General features: G+C 41.7%; 1 protein-coding gene across 1 annotated transcript in view; it reads left to right on the plus strand.

Annotated features, from left to right (window-relative positions):
• Positions 1 to 17493, plus strand: part of Zswim6 (zinc finger SWIM-type containing 6) — a 161816-nt gene that overhangs the window by 82787 nt on the left and 61536 nt on the right. The window lies entirely within an intron of this gene.

Here is a 17493-nt window from a genome sequence, read left to right on the forward strand (position 1 = left end):
AATCTGAGATATTTAGATTCTGAGAGTCTTCAAGAAGAGCCACAAGGTTGATTTTACCCTTAATAATGGCTCTCTGAAGTGGTCTTCAGAATTTTATACACGTTTTGGGAGAGGGACATCCATTGTTCTTCATCACTTACTCCATTATCTATGACCTCATTGCTACCTTATGACCTCATTGCTACCTGCCCTCTCCAGAGAAGTAGGTAATCCCTTTAGTTTTCTTTTCTAGATATGAAAATAAAACCAAAAGATATGAAATTCAGTAGCTAACTATGGCAAGGCTGGGATTAAAGATAGTAAGTTCAATACTTCTGGTAGAGAGGCTAGGCTAGGTTAAACTTCTCTCTTTTTGGGCCAGTGTTCCTCCTTGTTTTATTACCATTTCTTAAGACACAGATTTTGATTCTGAAATGTAAGCCACCATGTACATAAGTTGATACTCAATTCTCACCCTTTCAGATTTTTTTTTTTTTTTTTTTTTTTTTGTTTTTTGTTTTTTTGAGACAGGGTTTCTCTGTATAGCCCTGGCTGTTCTGGAACTCACTCTGTAGAACAGGCTGGCCTCGAACTCAGAAATCCGCCTGCCTCTGCCTCCCAAGTGCTGGGATTAAAGGCGTGCGCCACCACCGCCCGGCTACCCTTTCAGATTTGAAACTATTTGCATTTACATTTCTTGTTAAAAGTGGACAGCACTAGAAGTTCTTTTTTTGGGGGGGGGGGTTATTGGGGTTTTTTTTTTGGTTTTTGGTTTTTGGTTTTTTGAGACAGGGCTTCTCTGTATAGTCCTAGCTGTCCTGGAACTCACTCTGTAGACCAGGCTGGCCTGGAACTCAGAAATCCACCTGCCTCTGCCTCTCAAGTGCTGGGATTAAAGGCGTGCGCCACCACTGCCCAGCTAGAAGTTCTGTTATGTTATTTTTGTAATCTTAAAATATAGCAATCATAAGTCACTATTTACTCATAAATAACTATATAACAATGACTTCATATTGAAATGAAAGTTGCATTAAATCTTGGACCAACATCTGAATTTTTTTGAATTATCAGCAGTATCCACTGGTAAGCTCTCCTATGTTAAAATAGAGTGTATCTGTCCATTTACAGAGTACACACTTGGTTTTCAGAAGAAGTAAAAGCAAATTGTTGTGTACAGTAGTGTGCTACAGTAGTGTACATAGTGGCAGCATTTAAGAGTTTGTAACTGTCACTAAGGGATCTTTCCTATCAACGGGACTCTTAATTCCTGACCACTGCTCCATCGCATCTTTCTTCCTGGATGAAGCTTATAAATCATTTGTTTTCTGATTTTCTCTTCTCACTGCCCACACTGGAGCAGACTGACTTTTGCTGGTTTTCATTTAGCCTGTTATTAAATCAGAAGTTTGGCATTGGACAGAAGACTTGGCGGTGAAGGGTACTCGCTGCTCTTCCAGAGGACCCAACTTTGGGTCCCATATCAGGTGGCTTACAGCTACTTACAACTCCAGCTTCAGGGGATCCACTGCCCTCTTCTGGCTTCTGGCTATGACATAGCCAGACAGACTGACAGGCAGACACATAAATGAAATATTTAATTCATTTGCATAATCAATTTCAATTGTGTGTGATGGCAGGTGCTATTTTAGATACTTCATTTGTTTGTGTTTGAGGCAGGGTCTCCTGCAGCCAGGGCTGGCGTCACACTCACTGTGTAGTGGAGGATGGCCTTCAGTGTTCAGTCCTCCTGTCTGTACCTCTCACTCACACCTCAGATTGTAGGCATTTACCACCAAGCCAGCTGTTGAGCTCCTTCAAGTGCCACCCGGGTCTTATCTTTAGCCAGCCATAGTTAGGACCGTGAGTCTCAGGGGGAATGAGTCCTAATGCAACATCTTAGACATGTTAAAACTCTCCTACAAAGTCACATTGAAGCCACAAAAGAACTTGGCCTTTGACTTTTAAGGATTTGGATATAAAATACAGTAAACACTTTTCTTGACCATTGTGGATAAAGAGTATATACTATTCTGGTTAACCAAAAATTCACTGATATTTCTAATTCAGGGTATGCTGCATGAACCCTTGACTAATTGTGGTACAAACAGAAACAACATCAATGTGTTTGGTCAGTGCAAAGATGATCAGTTTCCAACGACAAACTTACCTTATGATGATAATTGGTTCCTTCACGGTAGGGGGTGAGGGAGGGGTTGGAGCATGTCCAGCATGTAAAGACTTAGAACCTGGGCTCAGGTTTGGGCTTCCAAATGGTTTGTGTGGGTTTGTGATCTATGAACTCCCAGCTAAGCCTAGAGTTGTCTTTAGCAGTTTATGGCTTGCTCATCCTGAACAGTTTTCATAGGTGCAGCTCTTCTAGGTCTCTTACTGCCATCTTTCTTTAGGGATGTAGCAAACAGTATTGAATTGGGATGTCTGCTGTGTACGCCCTTGGATCTGTTAACATTTCAGTGTGCTTTCTGAATCTCTATGGGACTGAGGCCACGGGACAGTTCAGTCCAAACCCACCTGACCTTGGAGATACTGTTCTCCTCCTAAAACATGGACCATAGTGGGAAGTAGAGGTCTGTCCTAAAAAGATATTTCTGAAAGAAGTCAGCTCCAGTCTAACTTCTTAGCTGTCAAATAATTATCTTTATATTGTCTTAATTGGTCTTTATGTTGTCCAGTAATCCAGTGATTTCTTAGAATTAGAACCTTTACGCTGTTCACGAATGCATCTCCTTCAGCCTGGATCATTGCCTTTTAGCAAACAGTGGATTATGGATGTAGCTGTTAAACAGTATGTTCATAATGGTTTTGTCGGAGTTAAGAGGGAAAAAAATGCAGCCTATTAAGTATGAAGGTAGTCAAGATGCTCCGTGGGTCCATTCTATCTTTAGTGGGATTTTAAAAGAATGCTACTACATTATTTGTTCAGTATTGTAGGTATTTTATGTAGATAGTATTCATGCCATGTGAGTTTTGTCAGCTACCTTAGATGCAATAAAAAAAAAAACATGCCTTAATATTTACCACTTAAAAAAAGATGGGTACAAATTATTTAGGTAAAAACTCAGTATATACTTGACTTAATACTTATTTCAAATCTTAAAAATTGCCCATGCCACATATGTGGCCCCAGCTGTTACAGAATGCATCCTTCACTTCATCTCCTTTAAGAAGTTGTAAAATCATTTAAGATGACGCTTAGTGACCAGAGCCAATCAGAGGTCTTGTGCCACTTTCCTGTGTGTGATGTCTGCCTGTTGCAGGTATTGACGTTTCTGCTGCTTACCTCTGTAATGTATGGAAATTGTCTTAATATGTGTTTCTCGTGAGAAGAGGGATCAGGAAATAGATAAATGAGCTGTTCCTGGTGCTAAAGTTAGATAGCAGCGGAAATGACAGCCAGGAGATCCAGCCTTCTTTGCTTCCTTCACCTTTGGTCCATATAGTCCCTCTTCTCTGGACCATCTGAACCAACCATAAGGCAAGCTTCACTCAGTGTTGAGAAATCCTGGGAAAAAGTTGGGGAAAGTTGGCAAAACTTTATGGTGACCCTCAGTATGTGCTGCCAGAACACATTCTGGGAACCATTTGTACATCAGATTCTTCTTTCAGGAATATCTTGAACATTTTTATGATTGTAGTTAAAGCAATTTTTTTTCTTATAACTGATAAATGTGCAGAAGTTGCCCCATACCAGCTAAAACAGGGAAACTAAAAAGCAGTTTACACTGTAGGTTGGAATGCCTTGGTCATTTTATCCACATACTGAACAAATCTGTTTCAGCTTCTCTTTTATCACTGTGCTTAGTATAAAAACATCCCACACCCAAGGAATAACTGTATCCACCTTAGTGGTCCTGCAGACAGACACATACAGGGCAGAGCTGGTTTGCTTCTCGGCTAGATCTCTGCAGTCAGAGATGGACGCTAACTTGCAGTCTTGCAGAAGCTGGTGTTCTTTGCATATTCAAAGTGAGGAGGAGATCTGGTTTGTCTGAACACAAATCACTGGCAGTACAAAGCTGCTGGTTGTGTTTCGCTGCTCATTCTTCTAAAATGCAGCTCTGCTGGTCTGCACTGTACCATGTGGTCACTGCTTGATGACCGCCATGAGTATCTTAGCTGTAGCATCTGATTTTTCATTAGTCTGTGACTCAGTTATAGGATAGACTTGAACTGTAAAAATAATTCCATTCTTCATGAAACGTTGGGGATAAGGGGGCACTTTATATTTTAGTAGAAATATCGTTAAATAAAAAAGTAGCACAGTTACCGAAGTTGAAAGCTATTTGGAGTCAAGATGAAATCTTAACCCCTTCCCTTCCCCTTGTTTGGGAGAGATCACACTGTATCTATGTGGTACAATGTGTTATAAAAATGCAAAAGGAGGAAAAGGATGGCTCTGTTCATTGGAGTTGGGAGTATGCTGAGCTTGAGTCACTGCAGTAGCCAGTCCTAGTCTGCTTGTGGAGCAAAATTGTGTGTGTCCTTGGGAGCACGGCATTTCTAGCAGCAAGGGTGCTCACTGGTATAGGCTGGGTGGGGTTTTAGTGCACATGTCGAAAATGCCTAGCTTCCCGGAGCATGTGGCTTTGTTTTACAGTAATGATGGTAGCAGGCATTCCACAAGAGGACTTGTGTGCCTCACATACATGTCAGCTCCCATTTCATCCTTACAGCAGGCGAGTGCTGCTATTAGCTTTCTTGGCAGGTGAGAACTACAAAAGCCTTTCCTAAGGTCCCTGAGGTGAGACACCAGAGCTCCAAGGATTGCTGGTTATGTTTAGAGGCTCATTCTTCCAAAATACCACTCTGCTGGCCAGCACTGTAGTTGTGTCAATTCTGCCTTTCTCATGTGGTAGAGACTTTGCCTTAGGCAAACAGTGTGTTACCAGGAGTTGCTGGTATTTTTCATTAATTTAATTGTTTCTAATATATAAAACCCCTCCAATTAAGGGGCATCCCATGGGCATTGTAAAACAATCTCTTTGTAAAAGTACAGATTCTGATTAATATGGTTTGTTTTTTTATATTTTGATTTATATTTAATGAACATCTTGTTTTAGGTGGCACAGCAATAAGTATTTGATTATACTGATAACATGTGTTACTAGAGAATACTATTCCTCGCCCTCTGCCCAATTTCTATCCCACACCTGTCAAGGTGGGAACATTTGGTTGCACAATAAGTGTATATTTTTAAAAATACTTTTTGGTGCTGAGAGTTTCTCCGGTGGCTTTGTGCTTTACTACCCATGTGCTTTTCCAGCAAGCTACATGCCCAGCCCCCATATGAATTTTTTGTGTAAAGAATTATGTATTCTTCTTTTGTCCCATTTGCTATGTTTACTCCAGTATTTTGAAGAGAAGAGCCTTCTTTGGACTGTAATTAGAATCATTTGGGTCAGTGGTTCTGGTTTCTAGCTCAGCAGCAGTGAGCATCACTGGGTGTGGATCAGAGTCTCGGTGTGCGTGGTCATCTCCGTTATCACTAGTTCTCCATATGATTCCCATGCACTCCAATTGAGGACCACCAGCCTGTTTTACATGCCAAGAATGTTCTTCGGTTCTTTCGTCTTGCAGAGTCTTCTAACTAGTAGCATCTCTGAGGAGGCCCTCTGTGATGTGCCTGTCACAGACCTCTGCTGTGTCCAAGCTTCCAGTTTAGTTTGGAGTATAAGAACGGGCTGGAATCTTAAAACAGTCTTCAGTTAATTTAAAGTATCCTGGGCTGGAGGCCAACACATTTAGTTTTTGGTAACCTACATGATGTGAGGCAGGCATTGCTTGGAAGACCCCATGGGGTAAGTTCTTTCATGTGATACTTTGTCCGAGGCCTAGCCTGTTTGTTCTAAGAGCTATATCGGGTCCTTGAAATGAAACCGTTTACAAGAATGCTAACCCTTGGTAATGTTTATGTATAAAGGATCTGCATCTGTTAGTCTCCTCTCTGCTTCGAACATTATTCCTTGGTGCAGAAAAGCTGTACTGTGGAGGCTTGCAGAAACTCCTCTTTTAATCCTTAAGAGGCCTGCTTCATCTAAAGCAGTGGTTCTCAGCCTTCTTAGTACTCTGACTCGTTAATACAGTTTCTTGTGTACTGGTAACCTCCCCAACCATAAAATTATTTTTGTTGTTATTTCTTAGCTAATTTTGTTACTGTTAGGAATCATAAAGTAAATGCAGGATATCTGACATCCGACCCCTGTGAAACGGTCATTTGATTCCCAAAGAGGTTGTGACCCACAGGTTGAGAAGCGCTGCACTGATCTAAAGTATGCTAATCCAACTGGCTCTCAGAGAACACTTCCATTTCTTTTCAAATAGCCCATCTAAAAAGGAGTCATACTCTTGAATTTTACTCTGATTATAAAACTGATAAATAGGGTTAGAACCTGGGTTAGATCCAAACCATAGAGCTTTGTGCTGAGGTTGAAGTTAGGCCAGAACTTGGGGAAAGGGAATTTGGCTTGCATCCTCTCTTCTGGCTTTGAGACCACATTCTCCCTTACCTCTTGGCTTGCTAAGCAGAACTGTCTTCAGGGTTTCCCCTCTACCACTGGCGCTGAAGGAAACAGTCAAGCATTTCCGAGGGCTGCAATCAAAACAGGAAACAAACAGGTTAGGGTCTTCTGTGACCTTGGTGAGCCTCTGGGTCCAGGGAGAAAGGGCAAAGGTGTGAAGAAGTGCTGAGCTTTGTTGTTTGGGCAACAAAGGCACTAATAAACTTCATCTGCACTTCAGAAGTTGGAGACCTAGGAGGGAAGCCTGAGTGAGACCTAGAGGCTTGAGTAATGAAGGCCATGGGGGCTGTGAAGCCTCTGTAGGTGGTGCTAGAACTTAGAGGGCGGAGGGCTGCCTTGCTGCCCCTCTTTAGAAGGGCAAGAGACTAGAAGTGCTTTGCTTTGTGTTAGAAAAGTTGCCTCAGAGGAAAGATTACACTTACTTTGCGCACCTTGCCTACCTAGTAGGAAGTCTGACTCCTGTTTGTTTATTAGAGCCCCCTCCCTCCTGGCTGCCCAGCTCTGGGGCTGAGCAGTGATTGGAGTCCCTCAAGTACACCCCTGAAAAAGTGCTTGATAAGAGGTAGCTTCTGTGCTTCCGGGTTAGGCTACCACAGACTGATGGCAGTTAGTTTTGTCTTGTCTCTGCACTTCTCTTAGTTATAGATAGCCACGTTGGTGTGTTTCTTCTCTGAAGAGTTTTAAGTAACTAATGCCAGACCTGGCTAACACATAGGTGTTCTGATTAACTGGATCTTTGTATGAAATCATGTAAGAATTCACATTAATGAGGAAACAAAACCAATAATGCACAGAATGCTGCTGGGAACTCTTGGTTAGGGCAGTCCAGGGCATGCTCCGTAAATTTTTATGTGGTTTATATGATGTGCTGTGCTTCACAGCCTGGCCTTTGCATTAATTTGCCATTGTCTTTCTCAAATATTAACTGAAGTGTACGAGTGAGTCTGTTTCAAACATCCATCCTTACGTTGGATCTAAAATAAAGCTTTTCCTTTAAAAAATAATTTTTCAAAAAGATGGAAAGTACTTCATTAGCAATTACCAGCAAGGTCTCCTAATGTCTTTCTATAAGCTGTTTAAGCTTAGTATTAGAAATTAGGGCTAGAGGATTTAATTAGGCAGCTCACAGGATGCAGTCTCTTTAATTTGGGATTTCCCTTTGAGAAAATTATGTGGTTAAAGAAGGAATATGATATTTCAGATAAGTTGGCTTTAAAATTGCATTTATTGTCTTCATCTTGGGCCCCATAGTATCTGTACTGCTGATCTGGAGACTCTGCATGATTTGAATTAAAACACTTTGTTTTCAGTCTGAACGTTGCAGTGCAGGTTATTGGGCTGTGTGCAGTCGTTTTGGGTGGGAAAGGTTTACTGTTAGATTTGGGGGCGGGGAAGGATTACCTCATCTGTTTTACCAGGTATGAATCAATACTGGTTCTGACACAGTTAGCCGGACTAGTGTGCTTGGTAACAAATAGGTGCACTGTCGTGGGAGTGTTACACACCAACACTTGTGCACTGAGAACTAGCTTTTAAGAAGACAGAAAAAGCCCTCTCCCAATCCTGGCCACCCTTTCAGCCATAACATTGCATTGCCTTGCTTCCTGCCTTTAATTTCCCTGGGGGTTCTTTTTATTTAGGAAAAGGGTGAAAGATGTATTTGTGTAAGTACTACACCACAGCTTCTGTTCAATTCTCTAACAAAGACTATGTTACTTGCGCACTTCATGCACCGGGCTCATTTTTTCAGGAAAGAATGTGCCATGAAAGGAATGCTTTCAGGCCTGTGTGTTGATTTCGTGTCTGCCAGTTTATTCTAGCTTAGAAATTTTCTAATGCTTTGAGTTCATAACCATTTTTTAGTTAGCTGGAAACGTATATTCAGGTGATCAAAAGGGCCAGCCTTTGGAGCTTAGTGATGTGTCCCAAAACAACTGTCCTTTCGTGATATTACAGCTTTCTGTTGCTTATAAAACGCAGCTTAATACCTATACTTACACACGAAAAAAAAATCTTTTTTTTTTTTAAAGCTGTTTTGGTCAGTGAAGAATAAAGTTTTCTTTTAAGGAAGCTTCATCTATGTTAAGACTTAATGTAGATGACTTCACTGTGTTCATGTTTCAAAAATGTGCTCCTCCTCTTGTTCCTCTGCTGGGTATACTGTTGGTCTGTCACTTAAAGATCCAAGTGCGGGGGCTGGAGCGAGGACTCAGGAGAAACACTTGCTGCTCCTCCACACACAGGACCTGAGCTCAGTTCCTGGGGCATCCGTGTCTGGTGGTTCACACCCCCCTAGAACTTTGCTTTAGGTGAGCTGATGCTCTCTGTGCGCCCGTGAGCATCTGCTGACACACAGGTGCACGTTCACGCAGGCACATGTGCAGCAATGAAAAGAAATCTTGAAAAAAAAATCCAAATGCGCATAATGTCATGCAAAGTACAGTTGAGCAGTTTCTTCAGGGCATTGTAATGACAGTTCTCAAACTTTTGGGTCTCTTAGGGAAAATTCTGTAGTGTTTTTGTTTATGGGGATTTTGTAACTATTGGCACTTACTTTGTGTTCAGGTGATTGGTTTGGGTTTTTCTTTTGTCTTTGTTTGTTTATTTGTTTATTTTGCCAACTTGATAGAAGCTAAGGTCATCTGAGAAGAGGGAACTTCAATTGAGAAACAGCTTCCATAAGATTGGTTATGGGCAACCCTGTGGGGCATTTTCATGGTTAATGACTGATGTAGAAGGGTCCTGTCCACATGTGGGCGGTGCCACCCTGGGCAGGTGATCACATACTGTGTATAAGAAAACACACTGAGCAAGCCATGAGGACCAAGCTTGTAGACAAGTGTTCTTCCATGGCCTTTGCTTCTATTCCTGCCCCAGGCTCCTGCCTTGAGTTTCTGCCCTGACTTTTCTCAATGATAAAGTTTGATGTTTTAGATCTGAGAGTTGGTAAGATGAAATAAACCCATTTCTCCTCAAGTAGTTTTTGATCATGGTGTTCTTACAACAATAGATATATGGTCATTCAATAATAGCATGCATTGATTGAAATAAAACTTTTGTTTAAAAAAACTTCTGTAACTCCCAATAAAAATAATTTGCTGAAACAAGTGACATTATCTATGTTTATGCAAATCTCTTTAATGTTTGTCCTTAAGAAAGTCCAGCGCTTGTGTTCATCTATCTCCGTTATAGTAAATAGTCCGCCTCATGTCAGCCCCTTGAAACTAAGTATGCATTCAGGAGAGACAGTGTAAAAGGTCAGGAGTGTCTAGGTACAATTATAAAAGATTTCCTTATCCTGGTTGCTCTGAAAGGCACTCGAGGATTCACAGGGCAGGGTGGGGGAGTTAATACCATGTTTTAAAAAATCACTGTATTACAACATTTACAAACTTAGAGTTTTAAAAATGCTGTACACAGTATTAAGTTTTTCTGCATATGAAATTGACACAGTGCTAAATAGGAAAACAGGAAGAACTGGGAAGAGATGTGACTGAAGCTGATCGGAATGATTCTTCTAGTGTTTTCCTAATCACTCGCCTTAAAAAAAAAAAAAAAAAAAAAAACCCTGTGCTTGCTCTTTATTTACCAAGCTACCCCAGGAGAGCAGCCTCCTTCCCCCCAAAATTCCAGTAGCTTAGAAAAAGAAAGTGTTCTGGATGAAGAGAAAGCATCCCCGCCCCTCTTGTTTCTCCAGCTGGGAAGGGAAGGAAAGGGAAATAAAATTTAATGAGCACTTTTACTGTGTGCCAGGTGCTTTGCACATGTTATTTCATTTTAATCCCCCAAACAACCTTGCAACATGCTTCTAGCCACGTACTTGCACAAATAGAGTGAGACTCCAAAAGTCTGAATAATAAGTTCAAGGCACACAGCATCTAAGAAGCAGAGTACACATGGGGCCAAAGTCCGTATTCCAAGGCCTGCTTGATACTACAGTGCCTTACACAGTTTTCTGTCTGTTCTTGGGGTTAAACTGTGGAGACTAATTCGATGCTGTGATAAGAAAGGCGTTTGCTCTGCCAGTGTTGCTCCTAGGGATTAACTTCCCAATAGATTAAACTAACGCTTTTAAGGTTTTTTTTAAAAAATTTTTCATTTATGCATGTATGTATGTATGTATGTATGTATGTATGTCTTAACCATTTAGCTTACAGCTATCCCCCCACCCTCTTCTTGCTGGCCTTCATCTGCCCCCAAAAGAAGTCTCTCTTGTGCTCTTATACTGAGTATCTTCTGTTCCTGTCACTCACTTCGACCATGTCCCTCCCTTAGTACTGCTTACACATACACACATGTTCCCTGTCTCTGACTCTCTCTATTCTGGTATATGAGCTAAAACCCAAAGTCAGCACAGCACCACAGACACTTGTGAAGCTCTTTCTCTCTGAAGCTCTTCCTTCAGAACGTAACAATGATCACCAGTTCCATCCATCAATTTTTTTCCCCACAAATGCCTTGATGTCTTTTGTTTTTTTAATACAAGGTTTCTCTCTATAGCCCTGGCTGTCCTGGAACTTACTCTGTAGACCTGGCTGGCCTCAGAGATCCACTTGTCTCTGTTTCCTTGAGTGTTGGATTTAAAGGCATGTGCCACTGCTGCCAGGCTAATTTATTTCTTTCTTCTTTTTTTTTTTAATGGCCAAATAAAATTCTATTCTGTATTATACCACTTTTTCTGTAGCCATTTTCCTGGCCTTGATGGCCTTGAGGGCTGTTCTGTTTCTTGTTTCTATTGTGAATATCACAGAAATAAGCCTGGGTACTCAAGGATCTGTTGTGCTGTATTGATTTGGGTATGACTCCAGGACTAGTCTAGCTGGGTCATATGGTCGTTCATTTTTGTCTTTTTAGAGTTCTCCATACTGTCTTCTTCTGTAGTGGCTGTACCAGGGTACAGTTCCACCAGCAGTGTGCAGAGGTTGCTTTTTTATCCCACGTCTTTGCCAGCTTATTTGTGGTCTTGTGTTCTGTTGATGACTACAGTTCTGACTGGGTGAGATGGATGTTTAAAGCAGTTTCTCTAATCATGTTTCTCTGGTGGTAATGGTGGTTTTCAGACATTATCACTTCTATTCCTTTTTATTTTTTTGAGAACTGTCATTTCAGTTTCTTAGCCTGTTGTAATTGAATTGCTGTTTAGTTTTTGTGTTTCCTAAAATATTCTAGCTGTTAATCCCTTGTCTCGTGATGGGAAACTTTCCCCATTCTACAAGCTGTTTCTTCTCACTGGTGGATGCTTTTAGTAACCATTTGGTTTGGGGATCCTTTACTTTGTATAATCTCATTTGTTAGTCCCTGGGGTTCTTGTCTACCCCGTCTTGAAGTGTTTTCCTCTAGCATTTTCAGCGTTTTTAGATATAACAGTTAAGGTCCACCTTGACTCCCCTGACGTTGGCCTTAACCCGAGGAGCTGTGTCTAAAGTGAAGAGAGAATGAAGAAAGGCAGACCCGCAGACATTGCCTGGCCTGTAAGGTCTGATGGAAATGTACCAGAAGCCCAGAGCTTTTATTGATTGTATACTGTTGCATGGGGAGGCAAGTTTATTGTATATGACTGAAGAAGGTGGTGTGTTTATGAACATGGAGTTAGGTGGTAGCTTAGGTAAAGTGATACCGGAAGGCAGTCTCTGTAGGGAAGCAGTTTCAAGTTAGACTCATCGAGAGGAAGAAACAGTAGTTGGTCATCATCTCTGTCACTAGTGTAAGCTAAGGGTCAGTCTCTTGTAACATTGGACTTGGACTGGAGGAAGGCTTTGCCAGTGTTCTGAGCCTGACCCGGGGCAGGCTCTGCCGTTCCTTTGCTTAGTAGACATGAGGTTCTTAACATGATGGTGATCATGCAGTAACACGCATTCATGCAGGGCTTCATCCACTCCCCATGAAAGGCTTTGCTCTGCGTGGTGGTGGTGGTAATGTGTGTGTGCACGCGTGTGTGTGCAGAGTGAGAGAAATAGAAGTTGTTCCATTCTTTTACGTGTGAGTTTCTAGTTTGCCAAGTGCCATTTGTTAGAGAGGCTGTCTTTTTTCCTGATGTATATTTTTGACACTTACCCCAAATCAGATGGCTGTGGGCCTATTTCTAGATCTTCTCTTCCATTTGTCTCTGTGGCTTTTTGTAGCATCATACAGTTTTTGTTACTTGGCTCAGTAGTATGACTTGAAGTCAAGTGTTGTGATATCTTCAGATGAAGTAAAAATACTATTAGAAGGAACACAAAGGGAAAAGACCAAAGAGAAGGAAAGGGGGAAGAGGAGTAAAGATTGCAATACTGGAAAACTCACAAAGTTAGATGAACGAGTGAAGGAAATAAAAATAGGAACAAAATCTCTCAACAAAGTTGTGTGTTTAAAATACAGTGTAGTGAAAATAATACTAAAAGTGGAATAAAAAAGAAAAAACAGAGAGGAAGTAGCTTAGAGTAGTTTCCTTCCTTGAAAATCAGAGATGCCCGTGCATGTGGCATGAGGGCTCCGTTTGCTAGGTGTGTGTGGCATAAGGGGTCATTTGCTAGGTGTGTTCAGCATGAAGGGGAGTCTGGGCCTGAGCAGCTCTTAGCTTTCCCTGCTTTATCTGGTGCAGAGAGAGTATCAGACACACCTCCGTGTACTAGAGCTGACGACCTGTTGTCCGCTTTCTTTGCCTATTAAAGGTCCTTGATGTTCCACTTGGCGTTTCCAAGTGTGGACTGGGCCTGTTCCCTCCACCCACCCACCGTGGTGGTATTGGATTTTTTTTCCACTATTGCTGTAGTATTTGTATGTATTGAATGTAGTATATTGTCAGACTTGTTCTTCCTCCCTGACCTTCAGTCTGGTTATTCAGTCTCTTAGCGATGCTTTCTATTGTGTTTTCTATTTAATTCATGGACTTTTCTCACTCCTAGAATTTCTCTCTGACGATTTATCTCTAGAGTGACTGAGGTTCTGTCTGGCTGGGGTGCTTCCCAAGAGCTTTATGAACATGGGAAGCAATGGTAGCACTGAGTTGTGTCGGGGCAAAGATCCATCTGTGTATTGGTTACCCCTCCTCACACAGGGGGATGCAACTGTGGGTGTCAAGTATTCAGAGTTCTGAGATCCTAAAGGACGAAAAAGGGATGCCTCCAGAGGTTGGTCTACCCATTGACCTCAGGCTGCAGGATCTCCAGAGTTACTCTAGGAGTTGATAAGCTTTGCTCCCTGTCATTGAGGGAGCCTGTCTCTCCCTGTGCGCACGCTGTCTGAACCATGCCTCTGATGCCTCCATTTTTGACCTGTCAAAAGAGTCCAGTCCTCTGACTCTCCACCACTGTCCCACAGGACTGACTATCTGTCCTCCCGGACTATGGAAAGTTAAAGTAGACTTCAGGACGTGATTTCTATCATCAGGTCTTCAGGGTAGCTCAGTTTTAAACAGTAAGTTCGTTCTCAGAGTAGTGCCTACTGCTCTCTTAGTCATGTGCAATGACAGACCAGGATTCCGGTAGTGCTAGAGGAATCACAGACCAGACTCAATGCAGGTGCAGTTGAGGCTCATGTGATCTTATGCTAGGCAGCCAGTCTCTTTTCTCTACTGCTGACTGGTTTGCCTTTCGAATAAGGTTTCCGTTTGCTCTCCTGCTCAGCTTGGTTGACTGGGGTTCAGTATGTCTTCAGTCTTCTCAGTGCTACCCAGCTGGTTTATCACCACCTTTGTGACTTTCAGAAGTCCTTCCTCTCCCCCTTTTGAGTAGTGCCTGTGCTCACTCTAGCTTCTCCTCACACAGATTACCCTGTTTGTTGTCCGCCATCTTACTGGGAACTCTCAAGCCAACTTTGTTTCTTTGTTTTTGAGATAGGGTCTCACTATGGCCTGGAACTTACGATGCACGCCAGGATGGCCGTGAACTTACAAATAACTGCCTGCCTCTGCCTCTGAAGCGGGGTGTGGGATTAAAGGCATGTGGCACTACATACGCCCAGGTCCAAACACATGTTAGGAGGCGGCTTATAGTAATTTCTTCAGTTTTAATGATTTGAAAATGTTTCACAAGATAGTACAGGATTGTCCCCTTTTCTGTGCCCTCAATACTTGTCCTAAAACAGGTGGGCATGGTCAGAGCTTCAGAAAGGCAAAACCCATTCTGGGGAAGTTGTCTTGTTTGAGTTCACTCAGCACCTAAAAGATAGCCACAGTGGAGAGATTGAGGGATGCAGGTGAGGTGGGATGTCTTCCCAGCCCTCTTGCTGTGGTGGAGGGACACATAGTCCCCCTCCTCCTCTTCTGTGTGCATTGGCATGGTTTTAGGACACACAGGTGTTAGTGGAATGTCAGAAGTTGCTCAGGTTTTCAGAACCTGACACCGTTCTGAAAAAAAAAAAAGATCAAATATTAATCTTTGATGAACGCAGATTAATGAAGTTTCGTGACATATTTTGTGTTTGTAACCTCATATCGTTTGGGTTAAGTTGTCTTGGAGGTCAAACTATTTTAAAGTTTGATTTAAAAATCTGAATAGAAGAATAATCAGTGCTTGTTGTAGCAGTTGGAAAGCACATGGAACCCCCTGCTAGCATTAGCGGTACTGTATCTCTGTCATGTATACTCGTATCTGACTTGTAGTGTACTTGTATCTGACTTGTAGTGCGGTGCTTACATGAGAAGGATCATTTTTGCACTAGCTGTTTAAGGTCTCCATTACTTTTCTTAGGGACCGCTTTTCTTTAATGATAGTGTTGTTTAGAATACCTATTGAATTGACTCCTGATTATGATGATGATTGCATGTGTAGTTGAATTTGTGTGCATGCATGCATACCCCACACATGTTGCTGACGATTGACCTCAGGGCCTGTAATATGCTAGGAATGTGCTCTCCTCCCTCCCAGCCCATGTGGTAAACTGTTGAGCACTGGCTAGTCTTGCTCTCTTGAGTCCTCAGTTACGGGCTTTGTCTATGTTTAGAATTCTCCAATCCCATTTTTATGGAGGGACAGAATCTCTCATGTGGTGGACAAGAAGAAAGGTAATCGTGTTAAGTGGGAAGACGCTCATTTTATAAATGTCAGTTTACAACTATCCATGCTGTGGTGTCTGGCTTCTGTACATGCAAATATGTGACATGTGGAAATAACTTCCTTGAACTAAACGTCTAGAATATGGTTGAGCCTTTCTTCTGAGTCAGACATTTTTTGTTTTATCTTTGTCTATCTTGTGCATGTTTTTATTATTACATATATTACATCTGGTATGTACTGGTTAAGGCAGGATCACCCTTATTTTTGACATTTTTCAGGTATTTGTGTATTAACGTTTTTTTAATAGTAAAAATGTAAGACTAGAAGACTGTTATCTATCTACCCTTTATTTAATAGTACTTTCTCTTTATAGAGAACTTTCTATCAGAGGGATAAAGGAAACTAGAATTCGTCTATTTAAAAAAAATATTTATGGCCGGGCAGTGGTGGCACACGCCTTTAATCCCAGCACTTGGGAGGCAGAGGCAGGTGGATTTCTGAGTTCGAGGCCAGCCAGGACTATACAGAGAAACCCTGTCCCAAAAAACCAAATATATACATTTATGATTTTTATATATGTGAGTACACAGTAGCTGTCTTCAGACACACCAGAAGAGGGCATGGGATTCCATTACAGATGGTTGTGAGCCACCATGCGGTTCCTGGGAATTGAACTCAGAAACTCTGTAAGAGCAGCCAGTGCTCTTACCTGCTGAGTCATCTCTCCATCCCCTAGAATGTCTATTTTTAAATAGATTATCTTTGTGGGGGAAAAAAAGCCCAATTATCTATTAAATGACAATTTTCAAATTTTCCTATTGTAAAACAATAATTTGTATTTATGGAATACCCTTTTTAAATTGATTTTTTTTGGTGAAAAAAATTGTTACAGCACATTTATCTTGTCAAGGTGAAATTACCTTTCTCTGGGACGTTTCTGTTGTTTGGAGTCACTCAGGAGAGGAAGTAAGAGAGGTCCCAATGTCGTATATGTGAACCCTTGCCATTGTCTGCCAGTCATTCTCAAGCCACGTGCAACACTTCTCCAGTTTTCACGTGGTTGGTGAAGGGGAACTCAGACACCATCTTGATGATTTTTTTTTTTTTTTTTGACGTAGCATAAATAGCAAAGAGCCAAGAGAACTCAAAAGGCCTCCTGATTTAGCACTCAAGTTTCTGTCAGGCATTTGAAATCAGGAGGAAATCGAAGCCCTTGCTTCAGGTTTGTCCCTCACCTGTAAAGGTGGCTTTGGGGGGTGGATGGGTGCTGAATGGATGTTTATCTCTTGCCTCTACCCAGCACCTCCAAACTTCCTGGTAGGCTTTTCCATGCATTTAGGGAAGAAGTAGAGGTTTGTTCGCTGGCCAAGTAGGCCTCACATGATTGGTGCTCAGTGGCTGTGGGAGGCATTTATCTTAGCTAGAACTCTCCAAGGGCAAATGACCTCCTCAGCAGGGCAAGGATTATACTTGCAGATTGTTGTGTGTAGTGTTCAGCTGGCCATTGATGATGGAACTTGCAGAAGATTCCTGTCTGGTTCTGAATTGAAGTTACATTGCCTTCATTGCCTTTTCTTTTGGCGATACTGTTCTATAGAGCGGGTTATATAACCCTGTATCTAAGCTTTTCTCTGTGCGAGGTTAAAAACATAATCACATGAGTTACTCAGACTATGATATATTTGAACAGCTCTCCCTGTAGCTGCTGTTGATGGATGCTGCAATTTAGGGGTATATATCATATATACATACATGTATTTATATACATATGTATTATAAGTATTATATTAAAAGATTTCTCTGGTCAAAGTTTGTGAAAGAGACATCTGCTACCTTTGCTGTGTTATTGGTTGCTTCATGGCAGACTAGATCAAACGCTGGGGTGGGGGTGCAGTTTGGCTGAGAAAAAAGAGAACTAATCGAGGTGACTTACACTTGAAATTTTGCACATACAAGAGGGAAGACAAGAACTAGATCTTGTTCATGTATCCCATGCGTGA

The sequence above is a fragment of the Grammomys surdaster genome, unplaced genomic scaffold, assembly GCF_004785775.1.
Source record: "Grammomys surdaster isolate TR1022 unplaced genomic scaffold, NIH_TR_1.0 99, whole genome shotgun sequence".
NCBI classification, from domain to species: domain Eukaryota; kingdom Metazoa; phylum Chordata; class Mammalia; order Rodentia; family Muridae; genus Grammomys; species Grammomys surdaster.